A 14,058-nucleotide genomic window follows, 5' to 3' on the forward strand; every position below is an offset into this window, starting at 1 on the left:
CAAAAAGAAAAAGACAAAATACTAGTTCTTAATTAAAAAATCATTTTCAGAAAAACCGGGTATCTGGTAGGCAGGAATTACTAGATCAAAACCTGTTTCCAACTGTTTGACCTGGACTCATCTGCCTGTCACCTCAGCTGCAACCTGGGGAAAGCAATACAGTTCATTTCTAAGATTTTTTTTTTTTCATTTCTAAGATTTAGAAAGTCTTTGGAGATCCTCAAGTCTCAATTCCACAAAACAATAACTTCCAGCAACTTTTAGAGTCATTCCCTCCCTTCTTTCCTGTATAATGTTGTACACAAATTCACATATCAAGAGATTTTATGGCTTGTCAACTCTTTGTGGTTCATAACTATATTGAAAAACCTTAATTGGAATTTCATGAGATTCATTTTTGGTTCTTTGTATGGAAAGCATCTGCTGTAGTTCAAATTGTGCTGTAAAAACAAAGTAGTAAATCTTTTTTTGTTCTGACATAAAATGTTATGCTAACTTGAAAGTACAGTTGAACTGAAAAATTCACACCTGGGGAGAAGCATTTAGACTATTAGTTTCCAAAATGGAATCTCAATCCTCTGTGCCTAGGATCTGACCTACGCCCTTTCACCCAAGAAGGATGATTTGTCTTAGCAAAGTTTGTGTGTGCCTCTAAGGCATGGCAGAACTTTCTAGGTACAATAAGGAGATTCCAGGCTAGCTTTTAAGCCTTTTGTAGTCATCTGCTTTCTCTGGTCGTTTACATGCTCAGTAACTTGTGTCTTAATTTAGGTGACTAAGATATCTTTAGGAATGCTCATGTGGGTTTATCACAGAAGGGATAAGCCTTCTAACAGAGGAACTGGCGGGTAACAGGATAACCTTCTTTGAGAGTGACTGAGGTTAGGCACTAGAGACATGGATTTTCTTCAGTAAGTTTAATCCTTTGCTCTATAGCTAGGTCTAAGAGAATCCAAGCTCTTCAGAAGGACTGTATCCTGTAAAGCACCTCCTCCTAAGCCTGGCAGAATTCTACTGTAACACCAGATGGTGAAGAAGCATCATTCTTGTGGGCATAACTAAAAGAGTAATAAACAGATAGTTGAGCATTTGCCCTAGGTATGGCACTGTGCTAGCTACTTAATCATCATATTTAACCTTCACCTTAAAGATTTAAGTCTTTTAAGATGTCTTCCTTTCTCTGAAGGCTGAATAATGGATTTAACAATCAGAGTTTGGGTGTTCTGATCTTAATCAAAGCCTTTTATCTCACTTTTCCTGGGGTTCTCTTTTAATAGTAAATGTCCAAGGAATAAATCCTTTGTGGAATGCTCCATTCAGTAGCCCCATGTATATTTCAGTTCCCATCCCATCTTTTCTACGACTGTTTCTTAAATTATCTAACCCTGGCTGATTTCTCTTTCCAGAGTCTCATAGACCTTAGGGTTTTATGATACAAAGGATACTTCTATACCGCTTGACATGGGTTTGTGCTACATACATAGTTAATGACCAAATGATAGAGAAGTGAGAAAAACCATCTTCCTAGAGAAATATATTCCTATCTTTGGCTGAAGTGGTCAGAATTTCCTCTTGTTATTGGAGCAGAAGAACAAGTTCCTCTTGTTCCTGTCATTTCTCAGAAGGGGAACTATTCAGTGAACCAAGGAACTCACTTGGAGACAAATTTAGATGAAATCCAGATAAGGAGAGTTGGATGGAGAATCCTAACTTCGCCTGTGATTCTTTGCATATTTGCTCAGTAAAATGAGTTTTATGAAATTATAAGAATGATGTTACTGGGGGGAAGTGGAACTTCAAATCATTTGATGAAGCTATTGTCATCTTTATTGGAAGTACCTTCATATTGCTCATTATATGAAAGCCTCAAGGATAATATACAACCTCAAACATAATGTTTTTTTTTTTTTAAATAATGTGTTTATCCTGATAATAAACGGATTGGTGTTACTTTTGTGTGTGTGTGTGTGCGCGCGCGTGCTAGGGATCAAACCTATAACCCCATGCATGCTAGGCAAGCACACTCTACCACTGGGTTACACCCTCAGCCTGATGTTGTTTTTAAAGGGAATATAATTTCCCTTTAACGGTAATGGATACATTTCACAAAACTGTGGAATGATTCACCTCTTCTGCTATTCCTAATTAGCAGGGCAGCAAGTTCAGGCTAAGGGATTTCCACAGCATTTCACTGCACTCCTTTGTCTTCAGCAAGAAACTGGGAACTTTTTCTCATTTTCTCCCTAGGCTCCTAGGCCAAGCAGCCCTTTCCTTTTCTTCAAATTTAATAACAGCAGATACTTAAGTCTTGTCAGCCCAAATGTGATGAATATTTTACATTCCTCTTATGATCTCTACTCAGAGATTTGTTTTGATTCACATAAAAAAAAGAAATTTGAAAAGAAGGGGGCGGGGAGTTAGTTCACCTTTAAACTTTTGTTCCAGGACTGGTGGGCCATGAGACACAATAAATCTGGCAGATTTGCTTCTGTCAGAGCAGCCTATGTTGGAGGGCTGACCTCATCCTTGGGGCTGCTCTAGGAGCAATGATTTGGAGCTCTTGCAGGCTTAAGTGCTACAATTATGTTAAGCTGTCCTGCACTTATATGTGGACTCTTTCCTCAGTTAGTGCATCTGTTATCTTAGCCAATGTGTCTCTGTAATGACATGATCAGGAACCTGTCTTTTCACATAGTCACTGTACTTGATCGGAGTTCCCTTAGGGGTTTTTGCTCACCATTCAGTCTTTCCCAGATGGTTGGGGTTGATGACCTTGTTCTCTTTTTTGAGGTTTATGGGAATTGAAGATGCAGGAAGCTTACCAATGAATAAGAAAAATAGAACTCAGATTTATTGACTCATTATTCTTGGTCTTTAGTCTCACCATTGAGATGACACTATTTGTCTATATTAATTGTCACTAGTAAGCAAGTTTGGAAACTATTTTGTTGTAATTTTTAAAAACACTCCTATGTTTTTACCTAATTTTTATTTTCAGCTAACTTCTCGTCTACATTGTTTTATAATTCATTTAAAAAATGGCAGGAATGTGACCATGACTGAATCCACCTTTTTGTGCATGACCTGCTTAGGGAGCTCAGTGCTTGTCATTAATGTGCTAGTTAGTACCAATAGGTAGAGCTAGGTTACTGACATGGCATGGTGTGCAGTGAACTTAGTTGTTGGGCCTGTTGTCTTATCTTGTGTTTAAAACAGCTGACTGCAGAGAAGAGAGGTACTATCCCCTAGGTTGGTTTCATAGGTGGACATTGGAGTTACCTAACTTTGAAATTATAGAAAAATCACTCCAGTTCTGTAAAATCTGGCATATGCTAATTCAGATATAGAAAGTACCCACAGACCTTTTGAAGTCAAAATGTGTGCTTAGGAAAAGGCAGTACACTGGTTTCTAGTTATTATGAGGACAAGCTGTTTGGGTCCTGTGATTATATCTTCTAGGTCCTCAACTGCAGTACAGAGATGAGAAAGATTCAGAGGAATCCACCCTTCATTAAGGACAAAACCATTGTAAGATGCTTGTCCATATATTACTTCCAGTACATTCCATGCCCCAGGGCAGTTCACCTGGTATTCTTTCACCACCTTCAATCTCATTTGGGGAGGGAATTAAAGTAAGATGGATGGAGGTGGGCAGAGTAGAGAAGCATCTGATTTAGTCTACCTACACAGCAAATTCTGTACAGTACGAAGCACATGTCACTGCCTTGTCTTAATTTTTAAGTTTTCCAGTTTTTGTGCCTGTAAGTCAATTCTATGTCATTAATTCAAGCATTAGCAGAAGTTTGTTTGGGGCTCCTTAACAAAATCTATAAGAAGGGGCCCTCCCTAGCCCATCATGGGCAGAAATATTATTTTCTTATCATATAAGAAGCTTCTAGGTTATAATTTGGGTATTTATCTAACACTTATCCCACTGACATGCTAACTAGCTAGGTACTTTCCTAGTTGCCACAGATAGAGCTAGTTGTAAAACTAACCCCAGAGGAGTTTATAATCTGGAAGATAGACAATGAATAAGTAGTTAATGTGTAATTTAAAGGCATATCACAGTGCTTAGTGTGAAGGAAAATAAAGCAAGACATTACTAGGAACTTAGAGCCTTCATAGGTGATTTCCTGTACATTTTGGGGGTAGGTTGTTTTGAAGGCATTGAGCCAGAATTTTTAAAGGGAACTTGCTGGCTGGGGAAGTGTGGGGAGTACAGAATGCTTAGTTGGTAGATAATGAGACAAGGTCACTTCTCAGGTTAGTAGTTTAGAACTAAATGTCTTTGACCACAGAGCACACTTTTCCAGGGCACCTCTCACCTTCCAAGTAGAGTGGGCTTTGCCATCCAGCAGACCTTCAAGTGCATTATTATTTGAATTTTTTGTTTTCTCTTTACCTCTCTCCCATTATTGCAGCCTGATTGAACTGTATTGATTTTTACCTCCCTCCTTTGCCTTCTTACTACTTATTAACAAGAACTTGAACTTTTCCGCTTTCTTTTTTTAATCAGTTTTATATCTGAATTACCACCTGCAGTGCCATGGCTGCTTCTGAGGCTTCTGTTTGCCTCCCTTTCTATCATTAATTAAAAGAGAAACAACTGATGGGCCCTAGTCCAAGAATGTAGGGGGCCCTGGCTTTGCCTTTGATAAGCTCTGGGTCTCTGGAGCAAGTCACACTGTGGGCATCAAATTCTTCTGTAAAGTGAGGCATCTGGATCAGATAACCTTCACTGCCTTCTCTAGCTGTAAAGTTCTGTAGCTATTCCATGCCAGAAGTGGGTGTGGGTTGGTGTGTACATAAATACTCTTAAGCCTGGGGTAGCCCATTGTCCATTTTTCAAATTCATATATGTGGAATTGAACATTTGTTATTCTGATGTAATTAATATTTATTCTTTTGCTGATTAACAACTGTCATTTGGGCTAGAATTAATAATCATAAGTACAAAGAGTTGGGTATGTGTATGTATCCCTGTCTCCTTTGTATACCTCTTCCCCAGAAATACATAATTTTTCAAGCTTATTGTTAAAAAATAATTAATATATATCCTTAATAGTTAATTTTATTTGGGAACAGTAGAGTGTAAGAATGTGAGGAAGGTCAGATTAGAGAAGGAACACTGCCAATATGTTATTCACAGTTCCTGAGGTCAGAATTAAAACTGGTGCTGTCCTATCAGTCTGCTAAAGCATCTGAGAGAAGCAGCATGGAAAGACATATTTTTCTCATATCTGAAAAAGAAGCAAAGGACTTTTCTTGGTGAGACTTCCCATCTTTGTGAAGCTTTCACAGGGCACTGTTAGTGTAGATGAAGGTGAGGGAGAAAAAAAATCTCAAGTTGATGTTTTTAAGAAAAAGTAACATGCAAAATGCCTTTCTAGATGATGGATCTACTAGGAATTAGTGCATCTCACAAAATGATTCAAGACATCACTGCCTCACATTATTTCACATGAGTAGCTAGAGGAAGCTCTAAAAGTCTTTGCACACATTAAGCCTAAGTGATTGGGTTGTGGCTCAGAAATACTGTGGTGATAGCTGAAGCAGCCACAGAAATACTTCTTTGAACATTTGTGATGCTGGCTGAATATGCAGAGTCTCTTTAAGTCCTTATTTAAATACACTATATAGAAAATAAACAATCAGTTCAAATTAAGACTAATTTAGTTGCCAAATACAAATTAAGTAAACCCTAAAAATCATTTTAAGTTAATGATATACCCAAGAGGATATGGTAGGATGTGTTCAATTTTTCAAAGATAATGACTGGCTGTGTGAACAACAGATGGGACATTTCAGTTCCTGAGGGAGGTTGAGACCAATATTGCTTTACATCTGCTAATTATTATTCCACAATATCCAGACTTTTATGAATAGTCCCCTTCCTTCTCCCTTTCCTTTTTCCTTTCAATAGAGGGTCTTTTTTTCCTTTATTCACCTTATAAAATGTTCACTTTTCCCTGAAACACAAGATATGAACAGAACATGACCTAAGAATTGTTATTGGAATTTTTTTCTCCCCAAAGTTTATTTATTACCAGAAGAACTTTTTTGGAGGGAAAAGGGCAGAGAACCCTAAAATAAAATCCACAGCTTTTTTGAGAAGGCAAATGAATGGAAATTGCAAGACTCCTGGAAAAATAAGACAGTCAAGTTTTGATGCATGTTTTCACTATGGCTGTTACTATAGATTCCATCACAGCTTTAGGAAAATATCATGGCAATACCAGCGATTAATAGACATCTGTTATAAAGGCACAAATTGATAAGTATAGCATTATTATGTTCTTTACTTGGAAGTGTAAAAATACATGTTTATTCTGTCAAAACACTTTTTTTCCTTCATATAGGATGTCCTAAGGACTAAGAAATGCTTACCCACAGAACCCATTGTGAGATAATGTATCCATGATAAATCTTGTTTAACTTTCATTTTTTAAAAGTGGTTTTAACATGTAATTATTCCTTGAACCATGTTTTACTGTTAATCAATGGAAAAATGTGGAATATTAAAGTGTATCATAAAAGTTTTAAAAGTTGATGCTTGTCTGCTTTAACATAATAAAAGGCAAAACTCTGGGAAACATAGCTATTAGAGCTTTGATAAAAGCTATGATTTTCAACAGTTGAGCTATAGTTGATGGTACAGATGGTACTTTGGATATAGCTGAAACAATAATTGATGGTTTCTGTTTCCCTCCTCCTCTATTAAATTCAAAAGTACAGAATACCTTTTTCCCAAAACAGGAATTTTTCAGTTTCCAATTACTTTCTATATCAAATAAACAACTCTTCCATTGCATATTCGGTACTTCACAGTGACCTGGGTGTTGGCCCCTTTCTTTTCATTATGGTATGCTTCCCTGGGTTTGAAATAATAGTTTTGAGGAACACTTACTTCCCAGTACTAACCTGCAGTTTGTATAGCCTATCTTCAGGCCAAATAACATATAATTTTTCTTTTAGAATACAAAAACCAAGTCTTGCTTTGCTCTAAACAAAATTAGCAAAAGCAAAGCAAAACAAAAAACCCCCTGAAGAAACAAAAATGGTAGGCATCAATGGCATACATTAAAAAAAAAAAAAAGCCCAACAGGAATTACTGATAATTCCCAAATTTTGAGCATTTTTAAAAAAATGTTGTTTCAAATGATGAATCTCACATTTTTCTCATTTTTGACAAATATAAATAAAATGTAAATTCACAACACACCCATACACCTCAGATAATTAAAGTACTTTTTTTTTGTTAAACTTTTACTAAACATCCAGTTATCTTATATGGTCTTTTCAGTGCCAACAATATTAAGCATTATACAGTTTTCAGAGTAAGCCAATATAATAACAGCCTATGGATTATGAATTTGTATTGTGTATGCTTACAAAACATAATAACTAATTAAAAAGGGAAATAATTCTGCACACCATTCTTAAAGTTTTGTTTTACAATGTATGTTCAGACTAGATAAACTTTGAACTAGAAGTCAGTTTTTCATTTCCTATTCCACTGTTTTAAACTTGACATAACATAATCTTTTATTTTTAATTCCTGTGCTGATTTTTAGTTTGAAAAGTAAATATGTCGATTTTCAGTCACTGCCAAGTGTACACTTGATCACACTGTAAGGATTCATTTATAATTTCCTGTTCAGAGTCTTCATGTGACTATTAATGGTTCAATATGCCAGTGATTAAAATTATTCTCATAGACTTCACCTGTAAATTAGTATATTTTACATATTATCTAAAATATTACTTTAGAGATGATAGCTTTAAGTCCAGCTTGCCATTTACCAGGGTTTGGAGTCGAAGCTGAAAGAACTCACAACTGTTGGTACTTACTTTCTTGCACAGATTTGACATGTGCTTTTTAAGAAAGAACAGTATAAGATTTTTGAAACTTAAAGATTTTTGAGTTTTTATTGGCTTCATCCTAATTCCAAGATGTATTACCAACAGTATTTTTCTAGTGTTTTATAGTAAAATTTACAAAGAAAAATAAGAAAACCGGCACTAACAAATTCACTACCATGTGTCAGTGTTTTGCACTCTGCTCTTGTTAAGACGTGAGCGAGTTAAAAGTTCCGAGGAGCGATAAGATAGGGAGGTAGAGTTATTACCCCACCCTTTCCCCAAAGATTTCTCCATACAAAAGATTTAATGTGCAGCCCACTTGGAAAGTGTAACAGTCAAACCTCACTTCTCCACATTAAATTTCAAACCCCAAACCTTTTTTTCTCCGCTGGAGAAAACTTTTTACTTAGGTCTCCTTTGAGTCGAAAGGGTTTTGAAGCTAGACTTCATTGGATGCGCTTTGCGAAACCTGTCTGGAGTTCGTGATGCGGAGACAAGGTTAAAAGCCACCTACAGACACGCGCCCTAGCTTCCTGACAGCAGTGCCCCACACAGGAGCGGAGCGGCTCTCCGGGCTTACCTGAGCTGCCTGCGCCGGGCCGGGCGGGGCCGGGCCGGGCCGGGCCGGGGCCGCTGTCGCGCCGCGCTGCGAGCGGGCTGTGCGCGCTCCGGGAGTCGCCCGAACAATGCGAGCGGGACGGCGAGCGCGCCCGGCCTATGGGCGTTACGTCACTGCGCAGCCTTATAAGGCGCTCCGCGTGTGCGGCGCGGGCGGCGGGGGCGCCGGTGACAGGCAGACCGTCGGCTGCTGCGGCGCGGCGATGAGCCCCCGCTCCGCGGACGTCTAGGCGGTGTGAATGGACGGCGGGTCCTCCGCGCCCGGTGGCGGAACTGGGCTGTGGGTCCGGACGCCTGCGCCCTTCCTCCAGGCTAGCCCAGTGATTGGGGTCAAGGGCCATCAAAGGCTCCTAACTTTTTTCCTTTGGATCCCTAACTTCTTTAATGAGTTTGCATTTTTAAATGCATGTTTTGTTATTTTTATGTGAACCTTTGTAAATACATTTTTGTTATATTTGTTTTGTGGTTGCTGGGGGAAGACGAGAGAGAGAGAGAGAGAGAGAGAGAGAGAGAGAGAGAGAGAGAGAGAGAGAGGGGTAGAGAGAGGTGTAGGTTGGTTTTGGCCATATCGGGTGATTTAAACTTCAAACCCTCTTTTTCCTCTTTGTAAAGAGTTGGGGTCCTCAGAGGATAGTATTTTATTTCCTGATGATGTAACTACCAAACAATTCTTAAAGTGATGATGGGAAGGCCAGATGAAATCTGAGTTTTTCGATGTTTTCACTGAAAGAACCTTCTCGTTCCTCATTTCTGCATGCCTGTGTTTTAACCAAAGCAGTTAAAATGAATAAGATTATTTGGCAGGGAAAATATTTTAAAAGAAATTAAGTGTTTCGTGCTGTACTTATTTGCAAGAAAAAGTATACAAATAGAATTTTAGAACCAGTTTTAACTTATTTGTTCTCTTATACCAGCAAACAAAATAAGACGAAATATAAAAGAAGAAAAAAGAAACTGGCCAAATATGACTGAATTAAGCCTAGTATCCTCTAGGATGGGGCAGATTTACTCGTGTAATCCCGTTCTTGTAAATGAGAATAATCCTCCTAATTATCTTGAGTATCAACAAGAGATGTAATCTCTAAATTCCTAGCCTAAATATATGAATCTGCTAAATAAATTAGGAATGTGACAGCCTTATTTGCAAATCTCAGATGAGTTAAGTAGTTTTAGTAGCTTGAGTCTATTTAAAAACCCTTTTTAAATTACATGAAAATAGGGTTGCTTCCTATTATGATGTACACATGTCTGTAGAATTATTGTTCCCATATGTTTTGTCAAATAGGAATAATGAGAATAATCTGCTTGTTTCTTCTTAGTGTGGGGTGGAGAAAGGATGGTTGAAGAGTCATATAGTAGTGGAAATGATGCAGGGCACAAAAATAAGATTGTGTCCTCTGCTCAAGTAGACACTCAGTTTTGCCAATACTTCTGGGTCATTCTTCTATAGGGAAGCCTAAACTAAACGTGTTGTTGCTTTTCATATCTACTGTTTAAAGAGAAGTGAATGACCATATCCTTCAGCTGAATTTAAAATTTGTAGTTTTGTATTAACATTTTAGATGATGATTTGGTTTATTACTTTGCCTATGTTCATGAATTGCATTGTAGTTGTTTTTGTCTTCTGTGGTTGCCTTGTACTTATTAAACATGCTTTTTGATTGTGCTAAGTTTTTATTACAATTTAATTAAAATGATGGTCATGAAAGCTGCATGAAGCACAAACAGCTGAATCTCAGCCCCAAAATGATAGCATAAAGTACTTTAATACTCCACAGTTAATTTTTTTGTACTTGTGCTTTGCATTCATTTTCATTCTTTTGATTTCCTAGTTTCCCTGTGAAATATATTGATATTATTTTCTACTTTTCTTTAACGCTTTTCTGAAAATAAAGACTTTGAGTGGTACAGTACTTCTCTAAGGTTCTTACTCCTTGTCTGCCTTGAAAGGTGCTCTGTTGCTCCCTGGAGTCTCTCATGAGCTATGACTCAGTTTTCCAACTAAGGTCATGGTATGTGACCACTTTCTTCAGTAACCAATAATAACCCTCTCTTATTGAGCTTTTAGATCAAGCTAGTGACCGTGCTTACGCTCTATATGCATTCCATCACTGAATATTCACAACACATTTTGAGATGATGTTGTCCTTGTTTTTCAGATGAAGAAACACATTTGGCAGGGTGAAATGGCTTGATCAAGTTTTCATAGATAGAAGGATGTAAGTCAGTGTTTTATACAGTCTGAGACTTATCTTCTCGTAATTATTTTATTCAGAATCTCTCAGAGATTCTGTTGGTAATAAAGAAATATTCTGATTTAATGGAGAAACTTAAATTTTTGTTTTTCAGACTGAATATGTTGAAGGACGAAAGCTAAGACACATCCTCTTTGCAGGCCACATAAGCAGAGCCACTAATCGTAAAGGGTGTCATTCACATCGAAGACATCATTTATTTATGTATTTACTGACATTTTTTTGGAGGTAGCAGCAAAGTGTATTCTTCTAATAAAATTAGAGTATCATGATAATTTTCTTACATGAGTCAACAGTTTTGAGAAAGCAGAACATTTGTCTGACATAAGAGCTATTTGAGTTTATGTCTTGCAGTCTCCAGCCAGCAGTATACATTATACTCTTTATTGGCCACATGAGTTGATGAGTAGACATTTCATTTCTTTCCCTTTGCCTACCTGAAATTCATTTGAGATGTATTTCTTTTTTCTTTTGGCATCTGATACGTATGTATTATGTAGTAGAATTATGGTCACCATACCTTAAAATTGGCTGAGAAAATTTTACTTCCTAGCCTAGTTCTGTTCAATTATTGTATGACTCATTTCATTTTATTATCAGGAATTTCTTATGTATAAGTATATCTAAAAATTAGGATCATTTCTACAATTAGTAATCTAATTTGTGGCCTAAAAAATCAGCAATAGCTTTAAGGTGTTATTTAGAAATGGTACAAAGGAATTTGTCTACAGAGCTAGTTTCTAATATGGGAAAAGAGGTTTGTAGGTGATAAGATTGGAAGCCAGGAAATGTCATCTGGCCTTAACTCTAGGAAATTACTTTTTTATACAGTCAAATATATAGCTGAATGTCAGTAGTTCCCCTTGGTTTAATCTAATGGAGGAAGTTAGCACAGCAACTGATGTCATTAGTAAAGTCAGTCACTACTAAACCATCATTATATAACTGTGTTAAAATACAATTAATGTGCTACTAAGTATGTCAAGCCAGTTCCTCTTTGTGAAGTGAATGCTCTTATTTTCTTTTATTTCTTCTCTCCTTGTCTCTGTTTCTTCTTTGTTATCCAAAAAGTGCCAGAGAATTTGTAATTTACTGAATCCTCGGCTTTCACACTGGTTCTTTCATAGGTGAAGGGGTGGTGTGTTCTGTTCCCTAGGAGCTCTATTGCAGGCTATGAGATGCTGCTAATGACTTTCAGGGTGACACATTTGTTCTTTTGCTTCAGTGAGATAATATATGTGGAAACCATATAATAACCCTCCGCCCTTAATCTTGTTTTCAGAAAACAGTAAATGGAAACAATTCATAAGTTTTAAATAACTTTATCACAGTATATTTTATAATAGTTTTATTTTATTATTACTTATTAATCTCTTGCTATGCCTAATTTATAAATGAAAATTTATTTTTTCTCTTTTTATTGATTTTATTATTTTTTTAAATACACGACAACAGTGGAATGCATTACAATCCTTATTACACATATAGAGCACAATTTTTCGTATCTCTGTATATAAAGTATGTTCACATCAATTTATGCCATTATATAAATGAAAATTTATTATAGTCACGTGGGTATAGCAAAAGCATACTTTACATAAGGTTTAGTACTATGCTCAGTTTCAGGCATCTGTAGAACATCTTGGGACATTACCTTCTGCGGATAAAGGAGGACTACTATAACACCCAAAGAAAAACAGCAAATGTTGTATGTACCTGAGTCTGTATGCTAATCTGAACCAAGTGGGGATGAACCCCAGGATGGCCTGGGGAGAGGCAGAGCTCCATAAGCCATTGCTTTAGGTGACAGTTGGATTGGCTGGAATATGAGCCTCTGGTGCTAACCTCCTAACAGCTTACTGGTAGCTTCTTTCAAAGCAGCTTTACCACTGAACTCCAGTTAACTGCTGGTGTTCAGTGCTGGTGCCTCCAGCTCTGAAGCTAAGTAGCTTCGGAAGAAGGCTGAAGAGACTGAGCACCACATATTGGCAACTCTAGACTATGATGCAAATGGGGATGGATATCTTAAAGTAAAAGCACTTGCACTGCATTCCTGGATCATTTCTTTTTCTAACTTTTTCCTTTCCAACTTCCTTCTGTTTCCCAGGTGCCATCTGCTTGGCTCTGACAATACAGATACCCACATAAAATAATATCATTCCTCGGGCAAGGAAGTGCTTGAAGTTTCCAGAAGCCCTAAACCTATTTCTGCTCAATACTTCAGCTGACTTTGATTGTAGGACAGCAACTAGAGCTAACTGGGTCTGATTACAATAGCAAGAGTGTCAGTAATAAAACTAGAAAATAAGAAACTATTAATATTGAAGTGAATGATATTATTTGGTTTTAAAATTAATTTAAATAGTTTGTTTTTGTTTTTACTCTAAAAGTAATATTCTCATGGTTTGCAAATGCAGAAAAGTAAGCAAAAAATTTTACACATACTATTACTGCATGAATACTGCCAACTATTAAGAGTTCAACATACTACGTTTTCTAAGCATTTGAAAACAATTGTTTTCATACTGTGGGGTGTGTGTGTGTGTGTGTGTGTGTGTGTGTATGAGAGAGAGAGAGAGAGAGAGAGAGAGAGAGAGAGAGAGAGGGAGAGGGAGAGAGAATATGTGTATTCTGTATCTTTGTACCTTTATTATATGTGTTTTAATCATGTCAGCTGCTTTTCTGTATTTGCCAGGTCATTTAAAAGCACATATGTACATATTCTCCCTGGAAATAGAGGTCACAAAGCCAACCATAGCACCCTAATATTGCCATGGTTTTGTTCTTCACCTAGTGAAGCAAGGAAATCTGTATTTAAGAAGGAATCTTATGTCAATCCAGGAGATCTGGTCTTGGTTGACATGGATTCTGGGGTTGGCTATGGGACTTCAGTGAACAAGCATTCCAGTAGGTGAGCAGGAGGACTTGGAGAGAACGAAGAGCCAGTAATATGACGCCACCATTACATGGGAAGCAGGAAAAGCCTATTATTTAGGCCCAGTCCATTTGCTTATTTATTCCTGAAAACATTTTGTGTTTCCTTGGTAACTAATAATAGTTTTGAGAAATTGTTGAACTCACAAGTATTACTGTAGGAGTAAAAAACCCTCGAATCACAGAAATTAAATGCGGAAAAGACCTATTATTAGGTCATCTCCTTGTCCCTTGCCAGTACAGATTGTTCTTAATGCTTTATCTGGTCCTGTTTATTTAAAGGGACCTCATCAAATTGTTTGCACCCCATATCTTAAGTAATGCATTTTTAAAGAAACTACTTTGACAGATTTTTCCATGTAGATGTGGAATTTGATGTCAGGGT

General features: G+C 37.1%; 2 protein-coding genes and 1 long non-coding RNA gene across 7 annotated transcripts in view; 2 read left to right on the forward strand and 1 right to left on the reverse strand.

Moving 5' to 3' along the window:
• Positions 1-14,058, forward strand: part of CMSS1 (cms1 ribosomal small subunit homolog) — a 319,968-nt gene that overhangs the window by 39,310 nt on the left and 266,600 nt on the right. The gene's annotated exons all lie outside the window — the stretch shown is intronic.
• The window catches only part of FILIP1L (filamin A interacting protein 1 like), a 262,254-nt gene that overhangs the window by 35,385 nt on the left and 212,811 nt on the right, over positions 1-14,058 (reverse strand). The window contains exon 1 of one of the 4 annotated variants that reach the window (XM_081301151.1): positions 8,447-8,574. The exons of the other annotated variants lie outside the window; for them this stretch is intronic. The gene's annotated coding sequence lies outside the window, so the exon portion shown is untranslated. Of the gene's footprint in view, positions 1-8,446; positions 8,575-14,058 lie in introns of those variants that run through there. 4 annotated transcript variants of the gene reach the window in all.
• LOC308652960 lies at positions 8,643-12,789 on the forward strand. The gene is made up of 3 exons (XR_014022953.1): positions 8,643-8,764; positions 10,644-10,703; positions 10,834-12,789. It is a non-coding gene; the product is annotated as an uncharacterized lncRNA (long non-coding RNA).

The sequence above is a fragment of the Spermophilus citellus genome (assembly GCF_964194105.1).
Source record: "Spermophilus citellus genome assembly, chromosome: 7".
NCBI lineage: Eukaryota > Metazoa > Chordata > Mammalia > Rodentia > Sciuridae > Spermophilus > Spermophilus citellus.